Genomic DNA, 8,811 nt, shown 5'->3' on the forward strand with positions numbered 1-8,811 from the left:
AGGGCCAGGTTATAGCACAACGTGGGAAAGACGATGCGAGGGGCATAACACGGATAAAGTGCCTGCTGTCTGCTTAGAGTTATACATAGATTCTCCCATTTCATTCAACAATCACATGATATATTGCAAGGTCACACACCTGTAAGTAATGGAGTCTATAATTTTGCCATATGGCAAATAAGGAGCAGAACTCTTGGTGATGCTTACCCTGCAGGTTGCTACAAAGCAGAGGCAGTGCCTCTTAGGTCCTTGGAACAGGGTGGGCATTCTGCAGCTAGTAAGAGGCTGCTGCTTCTGCTGATCCCTGTGATAGTAAGTTCTCTAGAGTGGCCTCTCAGACCGAAGGTCTTCCCCTTCTGTTTCATCCAAGAGAAAGGCATTAATTTCTCCCCTTGGGAACCTAGATCCAGCTGGAAATTACTTTCCAATACCCTCAACCTTCAGTGCAGCTGCCTTCCAAGTCCCAGAGTCATCCTAAACATAGATTTTGTTGTCATCAACTAGGAATAGAAACACAAATGAGAGCATAAGCTCCTTTGAGGGGTAAACATAGAACTTTGGTAGCAGGTGAAGCTGACCTAGTGCAGAGTGAGGTCAGGAGCCTGTGCGCACTGGGTGGGTCTCCGACTGAGCCGCAAGTTGGAGATAGTGAGGCTGCCTCTGCATTTCCCCACTGTGGGCCAGTCCCTGGGGCTGCACCCTGTGCCAGGCCTGAGGCCATCATGCAAGGTGGGTGGTCCTTCAGCACTGTCTCTAATCCTCGCAACAACCAGGATGGCAAGACATTGTCTCTGCCCTACAGATGAGGAAACTGAGCCTTGGAAAGGATAAACGACTTGGCAGTTAACTGTAATTTCTTCATCTGTAAAAACTAGGATACTAAGGGAGTTTTCGTTGTGACTCCACAGGTTATGAACCCAACTAGTATCCATGAGGATGTGGGTTCAATCCCTGGCCTCGCTCAGTGGGTTAAGGATCCAGTGTTGTCCTGAGGTGTGATGTAGGTCACAGATGCAGCTCAGATCTGGCATTGCTGTGGCTGTGGTGTAGGCTGGCAGCTGCAGCTCTGGTTTGATCCCTACCCTGGGAACTTCCATATGCCACAGATGCGGCCCTAAATAAAGAAAAGAAAACAACAAAAACAAAAAGAACTAGGATACTAAAAGTACCCCAAAGCGATGTTGAAAGTTCTGTGAGATAAGGTATTTAAACTTACAAGTTATCAAGTGCCTGGCACGCAGCAGATACTCAGAAAATGGAAGCCGCGGTAATTATGGTCTTGCCCTGCAGTAATTAGGTTAGCCCATCACGTGCCCACGGAAGTGCTTCTAAGCTTGTGTGTGCCTATGCATCACCTGAAGAGTTTTTTTTTTAGTTGTCTCCTGCCCTCTGCCTACTCCAGAATCTAGCTCAGCAGGTTTGGGGTGGGGCCTGAGAATTTGCATTTCTACCAAGTCCCCAAGCAATGCTGATGCGGCAGATGCATGACCTGCTCTTCACTGCTCCCCTCACCTGCCACCTCCACACCCTCACCAGCCCTGTGGGGTGGGAGGAACAGAGATGGCTAGTACTGCTGTCCATGTGGTCCCCTTCAGTCTGACCCTGGGTCTCGTCTGAATTGGCATGTTCTGCCCTTAGCAGTCACACTGTGGCCACAAGGCAACGGTCCGCCTTACTGTCTCCTGACACCCCTTGCTTTGACTCCTTCTCCTCAGGGGCCTCAGACTTAGATTTCTTTCAGGTCAAGCCATTGCAAAATGGTTAGAAAGCTGCAGCACCTGTCCTACGACTTTGTGTGCTTGACATGAAAGCTCAGGTACCTGTTGCTGAAGTTGAATGATGGATCTAGGCCATGGAGTTTGCATAAGGTTAAGTCCTATGGATAGGTAGGAGCTCTGAGGGGGAGGCGCTATGTCCACTAGTGGCTCCATCGGAGACCTGCCCAGTGCCCACTTGTTCACCATACTATTCCATCTCCTAGCATAGTAGGTGCTCAATAAATACGTTTTTAAAAAAAGTTGCATTGAGGTGTAGTTGATTTGCATGGTTGTGATAATTTCTGCTATACAACAAAGTGATTCAGTTATACACAGACACACATGTATGTATGTATGTTCACCGTATTATCCCATCCCCGAGCATTGCGGGTGCTCAATCCTTACTTGAATGAATGAATGAATGAATGGCCATTTCCATTTTCATTCACTTGGAGAAGTAGAGATCCTCCAGATTTGGGAACTCAAAGGTGGGGCTGAGGTAGGATGGGACGCTGCTGCCTTTCCTGACCTCATTCCTTTGGTGGGACTTCATGGCATCTAAGTGACCTAGTGGAGGATCACTGGTCACCCTGGATTCAGGAAGGTGCCATTATGGCACCCGGATTAGAGCTGAGGGACACCTTCTTTGTCACTTCAGCAAAATCCAGGTTCATGCCACATTTTGTGCTTTTACTCAAAAACCTTTCCTAAAGCCTGATCTAACACTGCAGGCTGGCTTCCACTAGGTTGTTGGCACTGCGGGATAACTGGGTAAGCGTACTTGACCTGGAGCCTTGGCAGTGGAGAGTGAGGCTCCCACAAGCCAGCGTGGTAGTGGCAACAGGAATCAGAGAAGACCTAAAGGGGACACTGAATCTACCACCTTTCACCCCTCATGTAAAGATTCCCTTTGCAGGAGAGTAACTTTTTTTTTTTTTTTTTTAATACAACTCTCAGGAGGTTGTGTTAGGGCTGGGGAGTAGGGTTGCAAGTCTGGTTTCTGGGCCAGGGAGTATCCCAGTGCTCCAGGGGTTGCTGATGGAGGGCAGAAGCCTCATACTAAGCTCAGGTCTTCATCACACCTTCATGGCCCAATGGGACCTGAGAAGGGTCCATAGCAACAGACACACTTGTACTCGCTGGGGAGCTGAGGCTGATCCTGCCAACTAGGAAAAGATGGGTTTCAGAGTCAGGAGCTCAGGTAAGAGATGCATTTGGACAGAGCTGCTCTTTTGGTATAGCACACAAAAGTGTCTGGCCAATGGGCAAGGGGGCCTGAAATCCAGCTAGTGCAGAGCCATGTACTCCCCAAGCCATGTACCTGTAAGGCTGCAACCACCCAGAGGGCACACCTTCTTCTAATGAGTACAGGGCAGACGTGGGAAACCCTGGGTTTGAGTGTCTGAGATTGGGCTGAGCATGGCTACCTGAAAGCTCAAGGCTTGGGAGCCCAGGTCTGGCTTCTCTGGGGGATTCTAAGAGAGGGTGATTTGGGCCTAGGATTGCTTTCCTGCATCTAAATTGAGAGCACTCACCTCCTCCGCTGTCTCGGAGGTGATCCTTGCTCTGAGTCTGACTAGGACAAGACCTGAGTGTATCCAACCTTTGCTAAGGGGCCTGCCCAAGAGAGGTATGTCAGCACAATTGTTCAGTTTAATGCCCACTATTGCCATGTAAGGCTGGCATCATTGGATATATTTTAGATGAGAAAAACGAGGCCCAGAGGGTGACTTGCCCAAGGTCATACAATTAAAGTCAAGCCTGGATCTAAGCCTGGGAGCCCCCAGACCAGGATTTTGCCTGTGGCCCCATGGCACTGCCAACAGTGACCACCAGATGGCAATCTCCTCCAACTCCCCACTGGCCACAGACACCCTGGACTCTTCAACAGCAGTGCCTGGAGTTGGTGACAGGGCAGCAATCTGTCAGTCTTTCAAAACCATCCTGCAGCATCACAATAAGTGACTAACTCTGCTGTCCCCAAGGAGAAATGGATGCCCTGAGGTGGGCAGTGGCTTTCCAGAGGAGGAAATTCTGGGTGTGTGCCTGATCTGCTTCTGTCCTGCTCTGTTTGAGATCAGTGGACCTACAGACCTGTCTCGTCCACTGAGGTATGGTGGGCGTGGTTTTCCTGGCACAGCATGCTTCCCCCTCTGCCCTCTCTGTTGCCAAGACCTCACTCAGAGATGGCAGCTGAGTTTTCCTTTGCTTCTGTCAGAGGCCCAAGGCCTGGCCCTGTCTATGGATGGCGTCACCCTTAGGTGGTCCGAGGTCATCTGTCCTGTCCACGGATCCTGCCCCTGTTCTCGCCTGTGTGTTCTTGGGTGGAGCGTGGGAAGGCCAGGAAGGCCGGGAGGCATCCTCTGAGTCCACTGCTCATGCTTCTTTCATCCCTGGTGCTGGACAGTTGCCTGCAGTGGGAGTCCTGCCCTGCAGGCCTCATCCCCATCTCTGCGCAACTCAGGGGCTGCCCCGGGGTGGGCTTGTGGGTTCCCAACTCCCCAAGCTTGCTGCCCACCCTCAGGCTCACCCACTCCTCTCAGGAGCTCTGGGACACTCCGCTCTCCATCATGGCAGTGACTTCTCAGCACAAAGAGAGCACGTCTTACAAGGCTGCTGCTGACTTCTGCCCCCACAGCCCATCCTGTCCTGTGTCCCACATGCTCCTTCACGTCTGTCTTTATGGAGTGTGTGCAGCCTTCAAGCTCCGCTCCTCAGCTTGGGGCCTGGTGCTGCCATTCCTCAAACCAGAGCCTCAGGGAAAGGCCACTCAACATCATGTCAGGTAACAGTCAAGACAGCTACCTGGGCGCGTCCCGAGAGGGTTTCATTCCGAAGTGAGGGAGACCAGCGGGGCCTTCACTGGGGCAAGGACCTGCCATTTGAGCTCTGTGTCCCCAGCACCCACCAGAAGCCTGCATGGAACAGGCACTGGGGACACTTTATCACAAGAATGAGGCACCCCTCCCATACACCAGATTAGATCCGATTGCCTCTCAGAGCTGGACGGGTCCCCACGCTCCCTCCACAGGCAGGCAGTGTGGAGAGCAGAACAAATATTTACCAAGGGTAGCCATGCAGTTTCTCTCGGTCCCATGCCTCTCCCATGATTTTTGTAAATCCATGTATTATTCTTAATATTTTTCTTTAGCATATTTTATGTCTATACCTAATTTCACTGTCTTTTAGGTAATAATACGCAGGAGATCACAGGTTTGATACATTGGTCGTATTTTTCCTTCTACACATTTAATATGTAGCCAATAAAACAAACATCCTATGTACCACCAGTGAGGTGTGTGCCACGCTGGGGTTAGTTTCCCCAAACCGTATAAGATCGATACTACTTCTGTCTGACAGGTAAAGAAACAGAAGCTCAGAGAGGTGAACTGACTTAACCAAAGTCACACAGACTCTTCTGATCTTGGCCCCATGACCTACAGTTAGGCGAGGGGAGGGAGGACTGTGTGCTTAGGGGGACGATGGGCAGAGGGGGACGGGAGGGGGTGGGGCAGCCACCCAAGAGATGTGAAAGAAGACAGGAAAGATGGGAGGCGGGGAGCAGCGCCCCCTGTTAAAAAGGCAAATGACCTGAGTCACAATGTCCTATGCACAGTAATGGCCATGAAAATAGCTGCAGATTTGCCTGCATTTGTGTGACCAAGATTTATTGTGCTAGCAACTCCGGTAATTGGATGGTGAGAGCACTGCAGCTGGGACTGTTGGCTGGAGATTAATTGTTAGGGAGGATGGGGAGTGGACTGGACGATGCCCAGCAGTGGAGACTGTAAGTCACTGGACCAGCAGGCGGGTGGATCTTAGAAATCCCTTGCCTTCTGGACCCTTCCCCACTCAGCTGAGACCCAGGGAGGGAGGCCACTGGCCCAGAGCCACAGCCATCCCACAGGTGAGGGCTCTTCTCTGAGTGGCAGCTTCCTCCTGGGGGAGGACAGGCAGCTGTAGTGGCAGGAGGTGCCGAGGCTTAGACTTAAGAGGTCAGGGGGGAAAGCCCAGCTTTGTCTCTTACTGGGTACTTCGCTTTGGGAAGGACTTTATATGTATCTCCGAGTCTCAGTTTTCCCAGCTGTAAAATGGGGATGACAGGACTGACTTTACTAGGAAGTTGTGAGGTTTCAAGGGGATTATTGGGCCTTATGTAGACCTGGGACCCACTCTGGGGGAACGTATTCTCACCATCACTGCTCAGATCTGGCCTTCGTCCCCCCATCTGCATCCTGCAAGCCCCTTTATCCTCTCCCCAGAGCCCTAAAATGTCATGCCCAGCCACTGTGGGTGTTTTCCACATGAATGCCAAGAGTTCCCAGAGGGGTGGGAAGACTCAAAGGGACTGGGGGGGTGAGGGATCCCAAGAAGGGGCCCTGAGGCGGGGTAGATTTGGGGAACAAAGCAATCCTCTCAGCCAGGAGAGCCTCTTGCTGGCACCTGACTGCGCTCCCACTTGGCAGGACTCTGGGATTTAAGGAGCAACAGCGTCTAAGGGTAAGAACCAGGGATGAAGAGAAGGGGCCCTGGCCTAATTGGGGCTCAGGAAGGAGGAGACAGGGCTCTGGAGAAAGAAGGTTCTTGGATTCTAATTCTAGCTCTACCCCTTAGCCTGCTAGCTACGTGACTTTTTAAGTCATTTCCCACCCCAGCCTTAGTTTTCTCATCTGCCAAATGGGAATATACTTTATCTGGATTTCTTCAGAGGCAAAGGACAGAAAAATAATGGAGCCCAATCAAACAAAGGGGAGTTGGGGAAGGAGGAAGCTTCAAGGACTGGAACCAGACCTAGACCTTGGGAGGAACAGAGGCTACCTGGGGGGCCGGTGTCTCTCTTCATCTCTCCGCCCGTGGATCTCGGCTGCTGTCTGCTCATAGGCTGAGTCTGCCCTCTCTTCTCTGCCTCTCTCTTCTCGTTCCTCAGAGACCCTGCTCCCCACGACCTTTGCACATGACCTCTCACAGCTACAACCCAATGCCATGGCTCCTCCCTCTGAACCACGTTGCTGTTGTCACTTCTTATGACCAGATATTCCCCATCCTTCCCAATTCACAGACGTGACAGAGGGGATCTGACTGGCCCTGCTCCTTTGTCCTGCCCAACCTTGACAATGACTGCAGAACCACTTAGGGTCTGCACCTGATCAGGGGGTCACAAGGCCTCATAGATCTGGGGGAGGGACAGGCGCCTGGAATGAACACGCCTCGGGGGGGGGGGGTCTCAGGGTTGGATGAGGTTAGGGATGTAAATTGCCGCACCTGGCACCTGGCATACTGTGAGTGCTCAGAAGTAGGACAGAATGAAACTTAGAAATCCTCCTCTCAAACCATAGATCTTTCTCCTGGCCCCTTCCTCTTGCTTTTACCTTCATGGAGGCCTCCAGCCTCAGATCCCCTTATCCTCGAAGTTTCCTTGGCTTCTCTTCTTCTCCTGGCCAACCTGGACCTGGGATGGTGCGATCATTCCATTCAGACCCTCTGCAGAGCCCAGCACCCCCACCCTGCTCCTCAGCACACCTGCTCATGCTTAAAGCTCCAGGCCCAGACCAGCCAGGTCTATGCCACTGGGAGGGTGATCGCTGTAAGTTTCTACCAGTCATTGAGCACCTCTCAGTGCCTGGCCCTGTGCTAAGTGTTTTACCCATTTATGTTATTACTCATCACAATCGCTCTTGAGATGGAGCTCTGTCCAGATAAAAACATCAAGGTTTGGCTGGCACAGGGAGGTGCGCCCAGCTCTAACTCCAAAGAACAAAGCCCCTGGTGTGGGCTCTATTATCTTTCCTCTTTTCCAAGTGGAGTTTCCACAAGCCTCAGCAGTCTTTCCCCTCCTCTCTCTAGCTTTACAAGTTAGCTAACCGCTAGTCTGCACTGACCACAGATAGCTATCTTTTATCCAGCACTTCATATGTTCCAGGCACTGTCCTAAGCTCTTTACCTGTATCAACTCATCTGATCTTCATAATAACTTTCTGGGACAGGCACTGTCAGTATCCCCATTTTGGAAGACAGCTATGTTCACCACTGTACCACCAATGCTGCTAGTATCCCCGGTTTGGAAACAAGGAACGGACATTTCTGCCTTCGAGTAAGTAACTTGACCAAAGTCAAGCCGTCTTGATGATGCAGGTTTCAAAGCCAGACCATCTCCCTCTAATCCCTGAGCTGAACCACTGTGCTATATGGGGTATGGTGGCCATAGAGGTGCCCCTACGTGGGTTCCAAGCCCTGGAACCCATCTTCTGCCCACTCCCTTCAGGAACTGGTTCCCTCCATCACTCCTTCCTCTCTAAGCGCTCCCTCCACTGACTCCTTCGTGTTCAAGGTGTTTATGACTTTCCCATCTCACGGTACTCTACAACTACTCCTGTTTCTTTCCTATCACAGCACAGCCTGTTTTCTTGAAAACGTTTCTCCTCTTGCTGTCTACACTTCCTCGCCCCTCTTCACACTGGCTTCCCCTCCTCTCACTCCACCAAACTGCCCTAAGCCTATGGAGATTGTGTCCCACCTTTTCCAGAGGAAAACAATTTATGTCCATCAACAGCCTAAAAAAAAAACCCTGCCAATCAAACATGAAATTAGCTGAGTCAGTGGTAAAGCATATTACAATTCTGATAGTTCTACAACAAATTTTTCATCAAGATTAAAAAGAGGAGCAAAAACAAACACTGAGTACTCTGGTACAACCCACTTTATGATGGCCCTTGAGTTGAGTCTTCTCAATCCAGTTGGAGTTTTGCTTTTCTGTTAACGTGCACTGCAATATTATACCCAACTGATATGTCATCCAAGTGTAAAGGTAACATTCCACATGTCTTTCCAGGCAGCAACCGGCACTTGTGCTGTTCTAGTTCCCTTGCTCTATGCAGTTCTTACTCTTCACTCATTTAACATTCAGCCACATGGGTTCCTGCTGTGGGGCAATGGGATCGACAGCATCTTGGTAGTGCTGGGACACAGGTTTGATCCCTGGCACAATGGGTTAAGGATATGGCATTGCTGCTGCTGTGACATCAGTTGCAACTGTGATTTTGATCTGATCCCTGGC

This window comes from Sus scrofa, chromosome 9 (genome assembly GCF_000003025.6).
Source record: "Sus scrofa isolate TJ Tabasco breed Duroc chromosome 9, Sscrofa11.1, whole genome shotgun sequence".
Classification (NCBI taxonomy): domain Eukaryota; kingdom Metazoa; phylum Chordata; class Mammalia; order Artiodactyla; family Suidae; genus Sus; species Sus scrofa.